The 22980-nt window shown below is 47.6% G+C and overlaps 1 protein-coding gene across 2 annotated transcripts in view; it reads right to left on the bottom strand.

The window, feature by feature from the left end:
* Positions 1-22980, bottom strand: part of LOC124003970 — a 42743-nt gene that overhangs the window by 2623 nt on the left and 17140 nt on the right. The window contains exon 2 of one of the 2 annotated variants that reach the window (XM_046312670.1): positions 1036-1220. The gene's annotated coding sequence lies outside the window, so the exon portion shown is untranslated. The remainder of the gene's footprint in view (positions 1-1035; positions 1221-22980) is intronic. The other variant, XM_046312671.1, reaches the window with a different exon arrangement.

Here is a 22980-nt window from a genome sequence, read left to right as displayed (position 1 = left end):
TCACAATAAAAAATGATTGGCTCAAATGCATTAAGAAGGAAATAAATTCCACAAATGAACTTTTAAGAAGGCACACCTGTTAATTCAAATGCATTCCAGGTGACAACCTCATGAAGATGGTTGAGAGAATGCCAAGAGTGTGCAAAGCTGTCATCAAGGCAAAGGGTGGCTATTTGAAGAATCTCAAATAGAAAATATATTTAGATTTATTTAACACTTTATTGGTTACTACATGATTCCATATGTATTATTTCATAGTTTTGATGTATTCACTGTTATTCTTGTCACGCACGCTATCCTCAAACTCCCTGTCATAAATCGACCAAGGTGCAGAAGAACCCAACAAGACCCACAGAACCCAACAACTCCAATACCAGAAGTAAGTGTGAGTGATGTTGTTATATGTGTGTGTGTCTGACTCTCCTACCTTGGCCTGCTGTAACTATATGTTAGTGATATGTTAAGTAAAATTCCTGAAATAAATGTTTTAATCATTCTAGATTGCAGCCGGTGGCAACAAGAAGAAGCGCTGCAATGTGTGTGGACCCAAGAAGGACAGGAAGACAGTACACATCAAGAGCAAGAAATACATTTGCAACACACACACAGTAAAACTCTGTCCCTCATGTGGTGTGTAGACCGGCCTTAATTTGGTTCAATTGGGCTCATTTCCATAAAATTCTGTATGTAGAATTAGTCTTTCCAATTTGTTCAGGTCAACCAAACATAAATCGTAATGAAAACCTTGTTTCATTTATATTTGTTCAAGATAAACATGATTTATTCCACCCATGTCTCGATTATAATAGATTTTTGTTGACAAAAATCTAATTTCATTTAAAAAACGAATAGCGGTTTTATTGTTAAATGTGATCTCACCATGGAAAGGCCAAAACTCCATCACACCCCATAGTTTTGAAAGAGTGTTTTGTACACAGAAAAATCACTTTTTTGACTGCACTAGGCCTTTAAAAGTACAGCTAGATAAGTTATATTGCGATAGGTCTGACGAATACAGAAGCAAACTTGACTCACCCCAATGTGAAGTAGTGCTTGTCCCTTGCTTCTTTGAGTAACTGTTTCTGAGTCCTTCTGAGCTCCCTCTCAAATAAATCCTCCCATTTCCTTGTAGGTTCCTTTAGCAAGGTAAGGAGGCTTTGTGGGGCTGCTGTACTTATCTCTGAGAAGGGTATGTCTCATAACTACCTCTTGCTGCTGTTCTGAAAGAGAGTGAGAGAAAGTGTGTGTGACAGAGAGAGTGATGGGTTAATGATAAGTCAAGGGAAACTGTAATATAATAGGAGATGTTGCTCTGATTGGGTGCCAACATCAAAGGGTGAGAGTGTTGTTGCAGAAATCACTCCCACTCACGTGATTGGCTCATTCATAAGAAGGAAGTGCTTTCACTTGATATAGGTTTCAGTGTTAACTTTTTCAACGTCATTGCTTAGACATGGTCAAATGGATAGAATGTGTCTTTACATTTGGTACTATATGTTTATGACGGTGTTTTGACTGACATCTCAATCTCACAGACAGCATATTCAAGTAACTCATCAATGTATTAATGTTGTAGAACAAGGGTGAAAACACAGATGTTCTGCAAATGATCCTGCAGTAACAGGATCTCTGAGAGTGTGTTATAAAGTTTTTCGAAGGTTTGCGAAGTTCAAAAACATTTGAACCCTTTTTAGCTCGAGTCATCTATCATCATCACACAGTCAGACAGATAGATAAGACTTCATTAGTGAGTGTTCATGCCACTTTGTTTCCCAAGTAAAAAAATAACAAAAAAGATCACCCTCTGCGCTAGCGTGACACACACCTACACTCATCACTCCGAAGTGCCCTTTAGATTGTCCATGAGCGTTTTGTAAATTGACTAAGTAAATCACTAACCACTGTACCCGACAAGCCTTTCTCCTGCGCCGAGCTTGTGTGTAAAAGCTGTGACAGTTCTACTCTGAGGGAACAGGTCAGGTCCCCCAAACTGTCCCTTGAGTGTTGTGGGTGTGAGGCAACTCAATATGCATGTAGAATTCTGACTATACCTTGACCCCTCAGTGGTGGATGACCTCTAGTGGAACACCCCAGGGTGGGAGACAACAGCAAAGAGAGAGGAGCCTGGCAGGGTGTCACTGATGGCTGACCCACAGGGCTGACCTCTCTGTTGGACCTATGTGGTCTGCTGTGTGGAAGTGGTGTGTGTGTGCAAGTGTGTGTGTGTGTGTGTGCAAGTGTGTGTGTGTGAGTGTGTGTGTGTTCAGACTGACTGCCTCAGCTCCAGGGTCATCAGTTCTCCTCCCACATCAGCACTGCAGTAGCTGCCAACAACAAAGATATAGGAGACGCTGCAGGCTCCAGTAACATGAAGGCTACATCTCCACTAAAACAATACACCGCTATAGAACAGAGAGCCTCTGCCTGCTTCATCACCAGCCCACTACCAGTGCTTACGTTTGAGATTGAACATGGTGGTAGCGTGAGACGAAGAGATTTTCTGCCGTGTTCTGACCTTTTGTGCTGTACCCCACACTAGGCCGTGTTGATATAGCAACGTGCTGCTTGGATGCCTCTCCTCTGATAGGTGTGTATATTCCTCAGTGCATCTGCATTTTAATGCTCCATTGTTTGGTCTGCCACCAGCAAGGCAACCTTATGTGATGGGAAACAAGCCATGTGCTAAGAGCAACTTTGAATAAAACATGAAGTCTAATAATAACTGTGTTGTCGCCACCGACAACAGGAAATCTTTGCCAACAACGCCACGCTGCATTTCACACTTTCAGCCAACCGTTTCCCTGCAAATGACAGAATGTGGTGACTCTTTCTATCTCTGTCTCTCTCGCCCTGGCACGACACACTGCGTTACAGTTTATTTTCACAGCTTGTCGACACTCATCCAATACTTAATTGCTGTTGGGCCAGATTATCCCAAAATGCTGAGTTTTTGGCCCCCGTAATGGTGTCTAAAATGATCCGGCTCTAATGCAAGTGACTCATGCGACTTTGCCGAGGTAGTTCGTAAAGTCGTTAAGTTAACATTTTCAAAAGTTGACACTAATTCCACACTGGGAGCGAGGCTGTGGCACGACTTCCTGCACTCTGGGCAGTTGTCATGGTTATTAGTCAGGTGGATTTACGATCGCATTTCCGTGGTAATCCCAGACCAGAGGTGACAGCGGCCTATCGGTACCAAGCACATACTTTATGCCCTTCCGCCTCATCCTTCTCCCCTTTTGGCATTTTGGAGATATTCTTGCCTGGCTGTTTTAAGCTTGTACTAGGTCAGCTTACTGTATGAATCACACTTCTCCCATATATCATGAACCAGAGTCCTAAGGGACAAAGTCAAAAGTACGATCCAAAGTACCAATTGTTATTCAACTCCTTAGGCCCTGACTATTACGACTAAAGCCAAAGCTATACAAATCTTCTGCAAAGTTCAGCTAACTTGGTTTGAGATGTAGTATTCTGATGGGCACCAAGTTGGCACCAATAGTTTGGAGGACAGTTTTCCAAACTCTACAGTTTTGACTTAAACCAGACCAGCGCAGCTCCTCTGAGCAGTGACAGGTCAATGAATGATCTTTTGGTCATACTCTCTGGCTGAATTTCTTAAGTGGTCTTCTAATGTCTGTCCCTTTTCTCTCTCTCTCCCTCTCTCTCTTAGGACTGGACAAAGCAAGAATAAAAGGGGATGGTTAGCTTACACAGACAGAGCTGTTACATGGGACCTGCAGAGCTGCCAGACCTCTTTACTCGGTCTGCCTCTGAGAAGTTGAAAGGAGAAGGAGCTTTTAGGCCTAGTCCATTAACTAAAGGGCAAGCGAGTAACTGTTCTCCCTCTCCATTCCATCCCCATCTCTCCATGGAGCTTTTCTCAGTGCTTTGTCCACTTCAGGGGCACAGGGGCATCTTCGAAATGAGATGGAATGTTGACCAACTCCCACCACATTCCCTACCCACTCAAGCCTGGAAGGCTACAAGAAAAGAAATTGGTATTTTTTTGATGTTTCATGGAGAAGTGATGGAGTGAGTGGTAAGCCAAGAAAGAGTTGGTTGTACCGATCACCATTTCTCATTCATATGTGTTGTATGCCCCTTCCTAAGGTAGTTCCTCAGCAGGTTACTGTACTCAGGGGTGTTTTTAGACCTTTTTGTCACGAAAGAGTTGATTTCAAACATCTAAGAACTCAAACAATAGTGTGAAAACAACTCTTCAAAGAGGAACGCTAATTTAAAGGAAATGGGTTGTACTATATTTCAATGAAAGACTATGGGGAACATTTGGGACTTTCCCCCTTTTCCCATCAATAGGCCGTTTATTCTATGGCTTGCAGCAGCTCGTCAGAACATTTCTGTTGCATGAGTCAAGGTTTGGCACAGCCTTATAAACTTTGACCCAAGGAATGAATTCTTGTTTTTTAATTTCATGCATTGTTTCAACTTCTACATACCAGTCACAGCCATCTTAATAAAGGGGGACTGCCTCCTAGGCCGTTTATAACCAGAGAAGTTGGTTCTATGTGGCATCGATATGAGTCAGAAACATTAATTACAGTGTCAAAATTGACTACAAAATGTAAATAAGACCAGTAAAGTCAGTCTCGTCCAAAAACGAGATTTGGATGTGAGTGCGTCATGAGGAGTATGGGTTGGGTATGGATTACTTACATATAGAAACTAAATCAATGGCTACAGAGGGACTTAATAACCAATGCTGAAGGTATCTCTAGACTAACATATGGTGCTCTATCTTTATATCTTGACAGTAAAATAAGCAAGGAGATAGACCAGATGCTTTTAAACTTTCTGTGGAGAAACCGTACCCATTACATTAGGAAAACTGTTGTAATGAACACTTATGAGAATGGTGGACTGAATTTTCTGGACTTTACTACTTTAAATAATACTTTTAAGATCAATTGGATAAAACAATTCCTAAGAAGACCCACTTCTATCTGGAATTGTATCCCTCATCATGTCTTCTCTACTTTTGGTGGCCTTAACTTCATGTTGTTTTGCAATTATAATATTGACAAAGTTCCAGTGAAACTTTCTGCTTTTCATTGGCAGGTTTTCTTGTCATGGTCCTTAATTTATAAACAATTTTTCTCCACACAGATATTATATATGAAATAATCGGGATATATTGTATAAAAATACCTCTTTGTTTTTAGAATATTGGTTCCGAAATAATATCCTATTGGTGAGCCAACTGGTAAATGCAGAGGGTCTTTTACTCAGTTATAAAGAATTATTATCACTTTACAAGGTCCCTGTAACACCTAAAGATTTCGCAATTGTTTTAGATGCCATTCCCTCAGGTGTCGCTATGTTATTCAGGAACATGTCAAGACCTGACCCTCAGAGCCTACCTTCTGTTGACCCTGTTGACTCATCAGTAGGAAAGATTTGTTTCCCTTTTGGTCCATTCAACAACAGAGCGATTACGATCCTTGTTTCAGCAGGATGTTCTATCTATACCTTATGTCGTGCCTTATTGGAATGGATTTATTGATAAGATCTGTTGGGAAAAAGTTTGGATGTTGCCACAAACATACCTACTTGTTAACAAAATTAAGGAAGTTTCCTTTAACATTATTCATAAATATTATCCTGCCAACCACTATATGAAGAAGTTTAAGGAAAACATAAACTCAAATTGCTCCTCTTGTAATGACCACCCAGAAACAGTGTTGCATCTTTTTTGGCATTGTATGCATGTAAGAAAACTGTGGCAAGACATCAGTAGGTTTATAATTGAACACATTTATGAAGATTTGACACTATTGTGGAGAGATGTTGTAAGGGTTTTCTTCTGGTAAAAGAGAGGCGGACCAAAATGCAGCGTGGTGGTTATTCATGTTTTTAATAAAGACGACTATACATGAACAGACTATACAAAACAAGAAAAGTGAAAACCTAAACAGTCCTATCTGGTGCAAACACAGAGACAGGAACAATCACCCACAAAACCCAACACAAAACAGGCTACCTAAATATGGTTCCCAATCAGAGACAATGACTAACACCTGCCTCTGATTGAGAACAATATCAGGCCAAACATAGAAATAGACAAACCAGACACACAACATAGAATGCCCACCCAGCTCACGTCCTGACCAACACTAAAACAAGGAAAACACATACGAACGATGGACAGAACGTGACAGAACCCCCTTCCCCCCCAAGGTGCGGACTCCGAACGCACAACCTAAACCTATAGGGGAGGGTCTGGGTGGGCATCTGTCCGCAGTGGCGGCTCTGGCGCTGGACGTGGACCCCACTCCATAATTGTCTTAGTCCACCTCCTTAGTGTCCCTAACCTTGGCGGCTAACCTTGGCCCAGGAAACCTAAAAACGGGCCCCGCTGGACTGAGGTAGCTCGGGACCGAGGGGAAGCTCGGGACTGAGGGGAAGCTCGGGAGTGAGAGGAAGCTCAGGCATGTTGATGGATCTACCAGATCCTGGCTGGCTGGTGGTTCCGGCAGATCCTGGTTGACTGGCGGATCCTGGCTGACTAGTGGATCTGGCAGATCCTGGCTGACTGGCACTTCTGGCGGACCCAGGCAGACTGGCGGATCCTGGCTGAATGGTAGATCTAACTGATCCTGGCAGATCCTGGCCGACTGGCCGACTGGCAGATCCTGGCCGACTGGCAGATCTGGCGGATCCTGGCCGACTGGCGGATCCTGGCGACTGGCGGATCCTGGACGACTGGCAGATTCTGGCCGACTGGCAGATCCTGGCGGATCCTGGCCGACTGGCAGATTCTGGCCGAATGGCGGATCTAACTGATCCTGGCCGACTGGCAGATCCTGGCCGACTGGCAGATCCTGGCCGACTGGCAGATCCTGGCTGACTGGCAGTTCTGGCGGATCCTGGCCGACTGACGGATCCTGGCAGACTGGCGGATCCTGGCAGACTGGCGGATCCTGGCTGAATGGTGGATCTAACTGATCCTGGCCGACTGGCAGATCCTGGCCGACTGGCGGATCCTGGCAGACTGGCAGATCCTGGCAGACTGGCAGATCCTGGCAGACTGGCAGATGCTGGCAGACTGGCGGATCCTGGCTGAATGGTGGATCTAACTGATCCTGGCCGACTGGCGGATCCTGGCCGACTGGCGGTCCTGGCGGATCCTGGCGGATCCTGGCAGACTGGCGGATCCTGGCAGACTGGCGGATCCTGGCTGAATGGTGGATCTAACTGATCCTGGCCAACTGGCAGATCTGGCAGATCCTGGCTGACTGGTACTTCTGGCGGATCCTGGCTGACTGGCACTTCTGGCGGATCCTGGCTGACTGGTGGATCCTGGCTGACTGGCAGATCCTGGCTGAATGGCGGATCTAACTGATCCTGGCTGACTGGCGGATCCTGGCCGACTGGATCTGGCCGACTGGCGGATCCTGGCCGACTGGCGGATCCTGGCGGATCCTGGCAGACTGGCGGATCCTGGCAGACTGGCGGATCCTGGCGGCGCTGGGCAGACTGGCGGCGCTGGGCAGACTGGCGGCGCTGGGCAGACTGGCGGCGCTGGGCAGACTGGCGGCGCTGGGCAGACTGGCGGCACTGGCGGCGCTGGGCAGACTGGCGGCACTGGCGGCGCTGGGCAGACTGGCGGCACTGGCGGCGCTGGGCAGACTGGCGGCACTGGCGGCGCTGGGCAGACTGGCGGCACTGGGCAGACTGGCGGCACTGGCGGCGCTGGGCAGACTGGCGGCACTGGCGGCGCTGGGCAGACTGGCGGCACTGGCGGCGCTGGGCATACTGGCGGCACTGGCGGCGCTGGGCAAACTGGTAGCTCAGACGGCGCTGGGCAGACGGGTAGCTCAGATGGCGCTGGGCTGACTGGAGAAAAAGGCTCTGGCCGACTGGCAGATCCTGGCTGACTGGCGGATCCTGGCTGACTGGCGGATCCTGTCAGACTGGCGGATCCTGGCAGACTGGCGGATCCTGGCAGACTGGCGGATCCTGGCAGACTGGCGGATCCTGGCTGAATGGTGGATCTAACTGATCCTGGCCGACTGGTAGATCCTGGCCGACTGGCGGATCCTGGCTGAATGGTGGATCTAACTGATCCTGGCCGACTGGCGGATCCTGGCCGACTGGCGGATCCTGGCAGACTGGCGGATCCTGGCAGACTGGCGGATCCTGGCAGACTGGCGGATCCTGGCTGAATGGTGGATCTAACTGATCCTGGCCGACTGGCAGATCCTGGCCGACTGGCGGATCCTGGCAGACTGGCGGATCCTGGCTGAATGGTAGATCTAATTGATCCTGGCGGATCCTGGCCGACTGGCGGATCCTGGCCGACTGGCGGATCCTGGCCGACTGGCGGATCCTGGCCGACTGGCGGATCCTGGCCGACTGGCGGATCCTGGCAGACTGGCGGATCCTGGCAGACTGGCGACTGATCCTGGCAGACTGGCGGATCCTGGCTGAGATCCTGGCTGACTGGTGGCTGAATGGTGGATCTAACTGATCCTGGCCTGACTGGCCGAGATCCTGGCCGACTGGCGGATCCTGGCTGAATGGTGGATCTAACTGATCCTGGCCGACTGGCGGATCCTGGCCGACTGGATCTGGCCGACTGGCGGATCCTGGCCGACTGGCGGATCCTGGCTGACTGGCAGATCCTGGCTGAATGGCGGATCCTGGCAGACTGGCGGATCCTGGCGGCGCTGGGCAGACTGGCGGCGCTGGGCAGACTGGCGGCACTGGGCAGACTGGCGGCACTGGCGGCGCTGGGCAGACTGGCGGCACTGGCGGCGCTGGGCAGACTGGCGGCACTGGCGACTGGCAGATCCTGGCCGACTGGCGGATCCTGTCAGACTGGCGGATCCTGGCAGACTGGCAGATCCTGGCAGACTGGCAGATCCTGGCAGACTGGCGGATCCTGGCTGAATGGTGGATCTAACTGATCCTGGCCGACTGGCGGATCCTGGCCGACTGGCGGTCCTGGCGGATCCTGGCGGATCCTGGCAGACTGGCGGATCCTGGCAGACTGGCGGATCTGGCAGATCCTGGCTGACTGGTACTTCTGGCGGATCCTGGCTGACTGGTGGATCCTGGCTGACTGGCAGATCCTGGCTGAATGGCGGATCTAACTGATCCTGGCTGACTGGCGGATCCTGGCCGACTGGATCTGGCCGACTGTCGGATCCTGGCCGACTGGCGGATCCTGGCCGACTGGCGGATCCTGGCAGACTGGCGGATCCTGGCAGACTGGCGGATCCTGGCGGCGCTGGGCAGACTGGCGGCGCTGGGCAGACTGGCGGCGCTGGGCAGACTGGCGGCGCTGGGCAGACTGGCGGCGCTGGGCAGACTGGCGGCACTGGCTGGCAGACTGGCGCTGGGCAGACTGGCGGCACTGGCGGCGCTGGGCAGACTGGGCGGCACTGGCGGCGCTGGCAGATCGGCGGCACTGGCGGCGCTGGGCAGACTGGCGGCACTGGCGGCGCTGGGCAGACTGGCGGCACTGGGCAGACTGGCGGCACTGGCGGCGCTGGGCAGACTGGCGGCACTGGCGGCGCTGGGCAGACTGGCGGCACTGGCGGCGCTGGGCATACTGGCGGCACTGGCGGCGCTGGGCAAACTGGTAGCTCAGACGGCGCTGGGCAGACGGGTAGCTCAGATGGCGCTGGGCTGACTGGAGAAAAAGGCTCTGGCCGACTGGCAGATCCTGGCTGACTGGCGGATCCTGGCTGACTGGCGGATCCTGTCAGACTGGCGGATCCTGGCAGACTGGCGGATCCTGGCAGACTGGCGGATCCTGGCAGACTGGCGGATCCTGGCTGAATGGCGGATCCTGGCTGAATGGTGGATCTAACTGATCCTGGCCGACTGGCGGATCCTGGCCGACTGGCGGATCCTGGCTGAATGGTGGATCTAACTGATCCTGGCCGACTGGCGGATCCTGGCCAACTGGCGGATCCTGGCGGATCCTGGCGGATCCTGGCCGACTGGCGGATCCTGGCCGACTGGCGGATCCTGGCAGACTGGCGGATCCTGGCAGACTGGCGGATCCTGGCTGAATGGTGGATCTAACTGATCCTGGCCGACTGGCAGATCCTGGCTGACTGGTACTTCTGGCGGATCCTGGCTGACTGGCACTTCTGGCGGATCCTGGCTGACTGGTGGATCCTGGCTGACTGGCAGATCCTGGCTGAATGGCGGATCTAACTGATCCTGGCTGACTGGCGGATCCTGGCCGACTGGATCTGGCTGACTGGCGGATCCTGGCTGACTGGCGGATCCTGGCAGACTGGCGGATCCTGGCAGACTGGCGGCACTGGCTGCGCTAGGCAGACTGGCGGCGCTGGGCAGACTGGCGGCGCTGGGCAGACTGGCGGCGCTGGGCAGACTGGCGGCGCTGGGCAGACTGGCGGCGCTGGGCAGACTGGCGGCACTGGCGGCGCTGGGCAGACTGGCGGCGCTGGGCAGACTGGCGGCACTGGGCAGACTGGCGGCACTGGCGGCGCTGGGCAGACTGGTAGCTCAGACGGCGCTGGGCAGACGGGTAGCTCAGATGGCGCTGGGCTGACTTGAGAAAAAGGCTCTGGCCGACTGGCAGATCCTGGCTGAATGGTGGATCTAACTGATCCTGGCCGACTGGCAGATCCTGGCCGACTGGCAGATCCTGGCTGAATGGCGGATCTAACTGATCCTGGCTGACTGGCGGATCCTGGCCGACTGGATCTGGCCGACTGGCGGATCCTGGCCGACTGGCGGATCCTGGCCGACTGGCGGATCCTGGCAGACTGGCGGATCCTGGTGGCGCTGGGCAGACTGGCGGCGCTGGGCAGACTGGCGGCGCTGGGCAGACTGGCGGCGCTGGGCAGACTGGCGGCACTGGCGGCGCTGGGCAGACTGGCGGCACTGGCGGCGCTGGGCAGACTGGCGGCACTGGCGACTGGCAGATCCTGGCCGACTGGCGGATCCTGTCAGACTGGCAGATCCTGGCAGACTGGCAGATCCTGGCAGACTGGCAGATCCTGGCAGACTGGCGGATCCTGGCTGAATGGTGGATCTAACTGATCCTGGCCGACTGGCGGATCCTGGCCGACTGGCGGTCCTGGCGGATCCTGGCGGATCCTGGCAGACTGGCGGATCCTGGCAGACTGGCGGATCTGGCAGATCCTGGCTGACTGGTACTTCTGGCGGATCCTGGCTGACTGGTGGAACCTGGCTGACTGGCAGATCCTGGCTGAATGGCGGATCTAACTGATCCTGGCTGACTGGCGGATCCTGGCTGACTGGCAGATCCTGGCTGAATGGCGGATCTAACTGATCCTGGCTGACTGGCGGATCCTGGCCGACTGGATCTGGCCGACTGGCGGATCCTGGCCGACTGGCGGATCCTGGCTGAATGGTGGATCTAACTGATCCTGGCCGACTGGCAGATCCTGGCTGACTGGTACTTCTGGCGGATCCTGGCTGACTGGCACTTCTGGCGGATCCTGGCTGACTGGTGGATCCTGGCTGACTGGCAGATCCTGGCAGACTGGCGGATCCTGGCAGACTGGCGGCACTGGCTGCGCTGGGCAGACTGGCGGCGCTGGGCAGACTGGCGGCGCTGGGCAGACTGGCGGCGCTGGGCAGACTGGCGGCGCTGGGCAGACTGGCGGCGCTGGGCAGACTGGCGGCACTGGCGGCGCTGGGCAGACTGGCGGCACTGGCGGCGCTGGGCAGACTGGCGGCACTGGGCAGACTGGCGGCACTGGCGGCGCTGGGCAGACTGGTAGCTCAGACGGCGCTGGGCAGACGGGTAGCTCAGATGGCGCTGGGCTGACTTGAGAAAAAGGCTCTGGCCGACTGGCGGATCCTGGCCGACTGGCGGATCCTGGCTGACTGGCGGATCCTGGCAGACTGGCGGATCCTGGCGGCACTGGCGGATCCTGGCGGCACTGGCGGCGCTGGGCAGACTGGCGGCGCTGGGCAGACTGGCGGCGCTGGGCAGACTGGCGGCGCTGGGCAGACTGGCGGCGCTGGACTGAGGAGCACTGGTGTCTCTGGCATGAGGGACGGTAGCTCTGACAGCGCCGGACAGGTGGGAGACTGGCTGCGCTGGAGAGGAAGGCTCCGGCAGCGCTGGACAGGCGGGACGCACTGTAGGCCTGATACGTGGTTATTCATGTTTTTAATAAAGACGACTATACATGAACAGACTATACAAAACAAGAACAGTGAAAACCTAACCAGTCCTATCTGGTGCAAACACAGAGACAGGAACAATCACCCACAAAACCCAACACAAAACAGGTTACCTAAATATGGTTCCCAATCAGAGACAATGACTAACACCTGCCTCTGATTGAGAACCATATCAGGCCAAACATAGAAATAGACAAACCAGACACACAACATAGAATGCCCACCCAGCTCACGTCCTGACCAACACTAAAACAAGGAAAACACATACGAACGATGGACAGAACGTGACAGATGTACTGTTTGGATTCTTTACATACAATAGAAATAAGCTGAAACATTTTTATGTAATTAATTTCATTATTTTTTTGGCCAAATTTCATATACACAAATGTACATTTACAAACAGAAAACCACATTTTTGTACCCAACAAAAATAAATTGAACTGTTTTTAAGACGTTTAAATGCTCTACTAACAAAAAAGCTGTTAAAATTGTATGTATATGCATGTCCCTTAAGGTCCTTGTGTAATTGTAATGTGATATTGTACCCCCTAGTTCGATTGTCCATTGTTTGTAATCTATGTATGCTTGTGTTCCCTCATGTGCTTTATGTATTGATTTGTTGTTAATAAAATAAAATAAATAACTTACATATACATGCCCACTTTTGCTAATGATGTCCAATTTGCAAAAAGACAACAAGGTGGGATTCGCCTCCAGCTGCCATGTGTTGTGGACATGTTGTCAAGTCTGCAACGCATGGACACTTGCTCAGCATAGTGAAAATTGGCTTCCATAAAGTTGGTGCAAACTTCTAATACATTCATCAATGTTGCGCAATATGGCAAAGAATGTATTACATACAACGAACGTACGACAGCTGTGACTGGTGTGTGGTGAGTAACTAGCTAGATAGCTATGATACTGGGATCTAGCTAAATAAATGGCCTCTCCCTAAGGGTGGGTATATGGAATGTTCCAACAGGAATCTGTTCCAAAAACTTTGTAAAATACAAGGTTGCCAGCAAACAAAGCAGACAAAGTAGCACAATCAATTAATCTTGCTTACTGCCAAATAGGCATAAACTCACCACGTAGCTTATTCTTAATGTTTGTCCATAGGCTACCAGAGTGAGGACATACATTTTTTGGAATAAACGTGGTGAGTGAAAAAAACTCCCTACCTGGCATCTTATTCGACAGCTATACAGCTTTGTACACGTTATTTGTTGGCAACCTTTTTTGGAACAGATTCCTGTTGGAACGTAAAACAAATTATACCCACCCTCTCCCTAATGTGTAATTTGATGTATTGTCATAGAGAGGAAGACTTGCATAGCTAACGTTGCACCTGACGATAAGGTTTGATAGGATGTAACGTTAACCAGCTTGCTATCAATAATGTTTCAACTCGAACTAGCTAGCTAAGAAGATCCCTGCTAGCTAACGTTATCTAGCTAGCCAATTCATTTCAACTCGGACAAAGATATTGATAACTAACCTGATTTTGATGAATAACAAAGATATTGACTAACCTGATATTGATAACTAACCTAAACTGATTTGCAAGTTAGGTAGCGAGCTACTTTTATGAGAACAGACAGGTTGTTTGGGTTAGCACTCGTTCTCGACCCTGTCGGCATTCTGCCTTTACTGTAATGGAACTGGGAGTCATAATCAAGGGCTAGGTTAGAACCAGTGAACGTTAGCTAGCATTGTGGTTACAGACCTATTCAATCAATCCCTATCCCAGTCTGCTGTCCCCACATGCTTTAAGATAGCCACCATTGTTCCTGTTCCCAAGAAACCTAAGGTAACTGAACTAAATGACTATCGCCCCATAGCACTCACTTCTGTCATCATAAAGTGCTTTGAGAAACTATTTAAGGACCATATCACCTCCCCCTACCCGTCACCCTAGACCCACTTAAATTTGCTTGCCGCCCCAATAGGTCCACAGACGATGCAATCGCAATCACACTGCACACTGCCCTAACCCATCTGGACAAGAGGAATACCTACGTAAGAATGCTGTTCATTGACTACAGCTCAGCATTCAACACCATAGTACCTATCAAAACCATCAGTAAGGTTGAGTCCCTGGGTCTTGACCCTGCCCTGTGCAACTGGGTCCTGGACTTCCTGACGGGCCCGCCCCCAGGTGGTGAAGTTAGGAAACAACATCTCCATTCCGCTGATCCTCATCCTTCGGGCCACACAAGGGTGCGTTCTCAGCCCCCTCCTACACTCCTTATTCACCCACGACTGCATGGCCATGCACGCCTCCAACTCAATCATCAAGTTTTCAGATGACACAACAGTGGTAGGCTTGATTACCAACAACGACAACACAGCCTACAGGGAGGAGGTGAGGGCCCTTGGAGTGTCGTGTCAGGAAAATAACCTCTCACTCAATGTCATCAAAACAAAAGAGATGATCGTGGACTTCAGGAAACAGCAAAGGGAGCACCCTCGTATCCACATCGACAGGACAACAGTGGAGAAGGTGGAAAGTTATAAGTTCCTTGGTGTACATATCACCGACAAACTGAAATGTTCCAACTACACAGACAGTGACATCTACAACACCCAATGTCACAGGAAGGCAAAAAAGATAATCAAGGACAATAACCACCTGAGCCACTGCCTGTTCACCCCGCTTCCATCTATAAGTCAAGGTCAGTACAGGTGCATCAAAGCTGGAACAGAGAGATTGAAAAACATCTTGTGTCTCAAGGACGTTAGATTGTTGGAATAATGATATTTATTTTAATTCACAGGCTATACATAAACCTGGTGGATTTGTTGTTCAGCAGTGTTGTGGGAACCCCCCACCACATCAGGAGAAGAAGGCTGAGGCAGTACGTGGCCATGCACCAGTCTCACATCAGGTTGGTCACATTGGATCTGTCTATACGTCTGATAAAGGAATTTAAATGTTTAAAGTAATGACTAAAGAATTCCACCCTGAAACGTAATTAACGATGTGAAATGTATTAGAATTATTAGACTATTATCCAATAATGTATGGTTGAGACAAGTTAAGGGTGAGAAATGTGTGGTTGAGAAAACACAGAGGACAATTGAACTACACATGACCTGGTTGTAACTCTAAAAAACTTACGACAGAAAAGAGGACCTGCCAAGGCCCCTCTAATCTAGGGAGGAAAGGAACAGAGAGGAACTGCCAGGCTGGTAGAATAGTGATAAACGAGGAATGTGAACTGTGGAAAAAGATACAGCCCACCTACTGTTTGTGTGTGTGTGTGTGTGTGTGTGTGTGTGTGTGTGTGTGTGTGTGTGTGTGTGTGTGTGTGTGTGTGTGTGTGTGTGTGTGTGTGTGTGTGTGTGTGTGTGTGTGTGTGTGTGTGTGTGTGTGTGTGTATGGGGGGTTATAAAGACTTCACATTTTGGTTGACTTTGGAGCTCTCTGAATAAAGAACAACAAACCTTGTGCAGAATCTGAGTCTTTGCCTAATCATTATTAAACCAAGGGTCTTACAAACCTCGGGGATTGGTCAAAGCTTAAATTATTATTTAGTTATCATCATTGGGATTGAAAATTCTCCTGACAACGTCACAATACAATCACTCGTCTGTCTTGGAATTCACCTAACAACCATTGATAATATAGTGCTGTGTGTATCAACTTTACCTAGCTTTTCTACCGATGAAGGACACGAGAGATGGTTTGTCATGGAGTCCCCTGACTAAAAGACAGAGTGATACACTCAGCATTACAATTATAGAAGAGCCATCTATCACTTTTCATCGTATTTAGTTGTTTTTGAATTGAATGGGGTCGGGGGAACTGTCTTATATGAGACACTATACGAAGGGATGATGACTAACGTGTTCCACCAAACAAGGTACAGTATCTGTATCGGCTGTGAATGATGATAGAAGACAAGTGTAATATTTGCACATTGTTATATTAGCAGGACACCACTTCTACAGTATTACGTGAAGGATTGTTTATTCTACATGGAACTATTACACTTGAAAGTCATCAGAACATTTTGTTTAGAATATCTACACAAGTTCAGCAATTACACACTTCTCATATTACTCTGTAGGCTACTGTCCGAGTCAAAGCTTCCTCCTGCAGAAAGCTAGGCCATTACATACAGGGTGCAATGATAAGATCATCTTCCTGCATCTCACCTCTGCCTGTATTCATTGAACTCCTGGACCCATGGGTTAAGGCAAACTGTCATATCCAGGATGTAATGTCAGGCACTCCACCCCTCCTGCCACCTATCTGCACCTGTCTGTAACCTGTAATACATCACATAGATGAAGGGGACTTCCTCACCCGCTGGAGACTTGAAGACAAAACTTCACCCAGAGAGCTGTGCATGTCAGTGTGTGGTTAGACAGCCAAATCCTTAGACTAGACATTGTGTAGAATGCCATGCTAGTTCTGGGACAGCTGAAGTTGTACCAACGATTTTTATGCTCCTTGTTCTGTGGTTGTACTCTATACACAACTTATTTCCATTTTCTAGGTAGTGTAGGCATACTGTCTTTACAAGCAAATTACTATGATAGCCTATTTACAGCAGAAAATGTTTTGTCTTTGTAACACAAACACACCCATCGATTTTTGGTGTTGTTGATAAATGTAGCTACTTTCAAGATAGACATGTTTGTGCAATGTCCACATGTAGCCTACACCTGTTGGAATACTAGTTCTGGGATTTGTCCTAACAGTGGACATAAGGAGAGATGAGACGAGACAAAACTAGCTAGTTATATGTTGAAAGCTGAGTTGACTGAAGACCGGTCATTCAACTTGCAGTTGTTGATATCATGTCCACTGTAACATGCCTTTACATGACCATAATAAAACTTAAAGTTGCAAGCTACTTTCGTAGTAAGGTGTTGTATAACGAGTGTCTCATGAAACACATTCCAAACACTTGTACTGTTTGCTATCTTGGCATAACTGTGATTTGACAGAAATAATCAGCTAGCTAGCTAGGCTATGCTAACTAGCTAGCTGCTGTCAGGTTGGCTAAACACAAGGTTTGCGAAGGCTTTAGCCGACATACTGTATAGAACTGAATTAGCAGATCATTAGCAGGAACACGTCCTCAACTTCAAAACTTCTCACAATAGCAAAGCTAGCCTAGCTTACCTTGCTGTCACTACGTTACTCACTACTGCCCTTGTTTGTTGTGATTGAATGGCAAAGACACACCCAATAAACACCCACATTAAACCACACCCTAAATGGCCGCTGCATTTCGTAATGAGCACCGTAAGAAAAACGTTCATAATAGGTGAGTGCAGTTCACCTTTAACCGACTTCATTTGGCTTCAATGTGCTATTGAATCTTCACATATGAATGGTGTCACTTGATTGATGGCTTTGTCCATTCATATACAGTGCCTTCAGAAAGTATTCATACCCCTTGACTTATTCCAAATGTTCAAGTCTTGCCATAGATTTTCAAGACGATTTATTCCAAAACAGTAACTAGGCCACTCAGGTGATTGGTCTTGGTAAGTAACCCAGTGTCTATTGGAAAACAGACTGAGCCAGGTTTTCCTCTAAGATTCCTTTCTTTTTCCCCTGAAAAAACTCCATAGTCCTTGCCGATGACAAACATACTCATAACATGATGCAGCCACCACCATGCTTGAAGATATGAAGAGTGGTACTCGGTGATGTGTTGTGTTGGATTTGCCCCAAACATACACTACTGGTCAAAAGTTTTAGGACACCTACTCATTCAAAGGTTTTTCTTAATATTTACTATTTTCTACATTGTAGAACAATAGTGAATACATCAAAACTATGAAAGAACACATATGGAATCATGTAGTAACCAAAAAAATCTAAATGTATTTACATTTGAGATTCTTCAAAGTAGCCACCCTTTGCCTTGATGACAGATTTGCACAATCTGGGCATTCTCTCAACCAGCTTCATGAGGTACAGTAGTCACCTGGAATGCATTTCAATTAACAGGTGTGCCTTGTTAAAAGTTCATTTGTGGAAGTTCTTTCCTTCTTAATGTGTTTGAGCCAATCAGTTGTGTTGTGACAAGGCAGGGGTGGTATTAAAAAGAGATCCCTATTTGGTAAAAAACCAAGTCCATATTATGGCAAGAACAGCTCAAATAAGCAAAGAGAAACGACAGTCCATCATTACTTTGTCATGAAGGTCAGTCAATCCGGAAAAATTCAAGAACTTTGAAAGTTTCCTCAAGTGCAGTCACAAAAACCATCTAGCGCTATGATGAAACTTGCTCTCATGAGGACCGCCACAGGAAAGGAAGACCCAGAGTTACCTCTGCTGCAGAGGGTCAGTTCATTATAGAGTTAGCAGCACCAGAAGTTTCAGCCCAAATAAATGCTTCAGAGTTCAAGTAACAGACACATCTCAACATCAACTGTTCACATGAGACTGTGTGAATCAGGCCTTCATGGTTGATTGCTGCAAAGAAACCTCTACTAAAGGACAACAATAATAATAAGAGACTTGCTTGGGCCAAGAAACATGAGCAATGGACATTAGAACAGTGGAAATATGTCCTTTGGTCTGATGAGTCCAAATGTGAGATTTATGGTTCCAAACGCTGATTCTTTTTGAGACGTGGATTAGGTGAACGGATGATCTCCACATGTGTGGTTCCCACCGTGAAACATGGAGGAGGAGGTGTTATGGTGTGGGGGTGCTTTGCTGGTAACGCTGTCAGTGATTTATTTAGAATTCAAGGCACACTTATCCAGCAACGCTACCACAACATTCTGCTGTGATATGCCATCCCATCTGGTTTGCAGTTATTGAAAAACAAATTATAGTCTCACTAGGACAGTGCCCCAAAACACCAGGCTGTGTAAGTGCTATTTGACCAAGAAGGAGGGTGATTGAGTCCTGCATCAGATGACCTGGTTTCCACAATCACCCAACCTCGACCCAATTGAGATGGTTTGGGATGAGTTGGACCGCAGAGTGAAGGAAAAGCAGCCAACAAGTGCTCAGCATATGTGGGAACTCCTTTAAGACGGTTGGAAAAGCATTCCAGGTGAAGCTAGTTGAGAGAATGACAAGAGTGTGCAAAGCTGTCATCAAGGCAAATGGTGGCTATTTGAAGAATCTGAAATATAACATATTTTAACACTTTGTTGGTTACTACATGATTCTATGTGTTATTTCATAGTTTTGATGTCTTCACTATTATTCCATAATGTAGAAAATAGTAAAATATAAAGAAAAACCCTTGAATGAGTAGGTGTTCTAAAACTTTTGACCAGTAGTGTAACACTTTGTATTCAGGGCATAAAGTACATTTCTTTGCCACATTGTATGCAGTTTTACTTTAGTGCCTTATTGCATACAGGATGCATATTTTGGAATATGTTTTATTCTGTACAAGCTTCCTTCTTTCCACTCTGTCATTTAGGATAGTATTGGGGAGTAACTACAATGTTGTTGATCAACCCTCAGTTTACTCCCATCACAGCCATTGGACTCTAACGGTTTTGAATTCAGGTTGTAACACAACAAAATGTAGAATAAGTCAAAGGGTGTGAATACTTTCTGAAAGCACAGTATGCTTCATTGAGAGGATAATAATCTCTGAAGTAAACCTGATCAATAATGGAAATCCACTGATGCCATGGTCCATATCTTATTCACTGGAGAGTAGGGACTGTGGTTGTGGAGACGTGTGTGTGTGTGCACACATGCATGCAAACACAGACACACTGTACGTAGAAACACATACTGTACATTTTGTGCATGCATGCACGCTTCACTGAGAAATGACAGATTTGGCATTTGTTTACTCCAGCTAGGGACACAAATACATTAGCGACACAGGTCTAATGGACTAGGCCTCGAGGGCTCGTACGGACCACTAATGCACTTGTCAACCACATATAATCCCAAGGGCCAATCGGCCCTAACTTTAGGCCTCTCCGTCTCTAAGCCCCTAAACTTTGAGGACACCTTAACCTCTGATTGCGACGGTCATTCATCTGCTTTACGAGCCATCCGCCTCTACACCGCTACTTATCGTAAAGGCAGCCCAGCGCCTGTACCACAGTGCATAAAGACAGAGATCACACTGAGACTGTGGACAGGCGCCTGCAATCAGATCAGGCATAGAGGGGGGGGTTGAGTAGATGAGGAAATACTGTGTTTTAGCCCGAGCTCCCTCTCATTTGAACGTCACTTGATGGCCATGCTTGAATGGACATAATCTCATTAAAAGTATATGACTTTTGTTATTTCTGTCATGTCAGATAGTGGCATTTCTATCATTCTGTGCTGTTATACAGCTCTATCTTTCTCCTGTTATTAAAGTGGGTTGGTGAAATGGTAGTATGGGTCGTTGTACTTCTGCATTATGCAGTCTTTGTCAGAACTTGTTAAGGCAAAAGCTCTTGCATGTTGTATTGAATGACTTTGCTAGGTTGTTTGGACCATAAACCCTCTCTTGATATTGTTTCTATCTTGATGTCACTGTGTAATGCCCATAGGTTAATATTGGGCTCTTTGTTTTGATCTGTTTTCAAGACCTAGTGAAGTTTTATATTCTTATTTTCATCTAAAATGCAGTCTACTCAACTTTCCATCAAGTAGTCTGTCACTTTTTTTTCGAGGGGACCTGAATCCCTGAAAGTGTATAAGAGATATTTATGAATATTTATGATTCAGACTTTCCTGTCTTTTCCTGACAGGGGAGAAGGGGACATGTCCCACTAAGGGTTGGTGTTAAACTGAACAGTGAAAGCCCAGTGAAGACATTTAGACAGGAGAGGCCAACTGGCAAACAGGGGGCATCCTTAAAATGTTCTATCCATGTCACTTGCTATTGAACTTACACTTACATCCTTCTTTTGATATATGAATTAGTATTACATTTACATTTAATCATTTAGGCTCTTATCCAGAGCGACTTACAAATTGGCTCATAATCATCATCCATGTAACGTACAGTTGACCTTAGACTTCATTAAATATTATACTGAACAAAAATATAAAAGCAACATGTAAAGTGTTGGTCCCATGTTTCAGGAACTGAAATAAAAGATCCCAGAAATGTTCCATACACACAAAAATATTATTTCTCTAAAATGTTGTGCACTAATTTGTTTATATCCCTGTTAGTGAACATTTCTCATTTGCCAAGATAATCCTTCCACCTGACAGGTGTGGCATATCAAGAAGCTGATTAAACAGCATGATCATTACACAGGTGCACCTTGTGCTGGCGGCAATAGAAGGCCACTCTAAAATGTGCAGTTGTCATACAACACAATGCCATAGATGTCTCAGGTTTTGAGAGAGCATGCAATTGGCATGCTGACTGCAGGAATATCCACCAGAGCTGTTGCCAGAGAATTGAATGTTCATTTCTCCACCATAAGCCGCCTCCAACGTCGTTTTAGAGAATTTGGCAGTACGTCCAACCGGCCTCACAACCGCAGACCATGTGTAACCACGTCAGTCCAGGACCTCCACATCCTTCTTTTTTCACCTGCGGGATCGACTTAAACCAGCCACCCGGACAGCGGATGAAATTGAGTATTTCTATCTCTAATAAAGCCATTTTTGGGGGAAAAACTCATACTGATTGGCTGAGCCTGGCTCTCAAGGCCAAACAATGGCTGTGCCCCTGCCCAGTCATGTGAAATCCATAGATTAGGGCCTAAGGAATTTGTCAATTAACTGATTTCCTTATATGAAATGTAACTCAGTAAAATCGTAGCATTTCTATTTTTGCTCAGTATACATTCGATTCTTCTGTGGATATGCAATGCATAGAGTTTCATAACCAATGTACAATTCCTGATGTTATCTGTCCATGGGACCATTGATCCATTCTCAGTCTCTAGCTGTCATTGAAGGTCATATCGCTCCACTCAACACATTTCTGTTGGGAATAAACACCGTTGTCAGAAACTGGATGGGGATATATCGATTGATATTAAAGCAGCATCGTCACAGCAGTTAGCCTGGGGCCGATAGCGACGCTACAGATGCTTTACGACCATAAAGGGACTGAAAGACGCTCGATTAAGTTAACCCCGCCATCTGTGGCCTCATCATAATAGTTTCATCAATGGTTATCAGCGAACCATTTACAGCTGACCATCAGTAGAATAACAAAACCCTCAGTCTCTCAAAATGATGATTAGCTGGACCATAGCCATAGCCAACACAGCAGCCAAGAGACTTATCTGCCTATACAGATTGCCTATATACTTGTAGTAATAGAGAGCTTTGGAATGATTGTTGACAAGAAAAATGGTCTAATAAATGTCGCTAGGGCAAAGTGACAGGCTCAAATTGCTGTCTCTCTTTCACCAGCTGACTAATTGCTAAGGGCATTTGGCCTCATGTTTGAAATGCCACTGTATTGATTTTCTAATCATGACAGTTCATGGAAGTCTAGATAGCTCTCACCGAGAGGTGGCTGGCATTTTGTGCCTTTGATGCACTGACGCGTCGCTCTGCACAATTCTGTCCGTATGGAGAGGGTGACCACATGTTAACGTGGATAGTTCACTCCAACATACAACGTTGATATTGGTGCACATCCCCTGTCATCTGGTGTGTAGAACCAGCTACATGCCTTAATCATATGAAAGTTGAGGCAAATTCGATCTTTCCCTCTCATCTGGAATTGAAAAACGTAGCTGGACCAAAACAGAATGGTCCGCGACGTGGACTCGGCATTTGACCACATTTTGAGGGTGTACATTGGAGTGAACTGTCACTTCAACGTTTTGCCACTAGACTTGAGAAATCCAAGAGCGATATTATTAGCGTCATCGTGACCACTTCACTTCGTCTCT

This window comes from Oncorhynchus gorbuscha, linkage group LG18, assembly GCF_021184085.1.
Source record: "Oncorhynchus gorbuscha isolate QuinsamMale2020 ecotype Even-year linkage group LG18, OgorEven_v1.0, whole genome shotgun sequence".
NCBI classification, from domain to species: domain Eukaryota; kingdom Metazoa; phylum Chordata; class Actinopteri; order Salmoniformes; family Salmonidae; genus Oncorhynchus; species Oncorhynchus gorbuscha.
The sequence above is the reverse complement of the archived record's forward strand: the minus strand, read 5'-3'. Positions and strand labels throughout refer to the sequence as shown.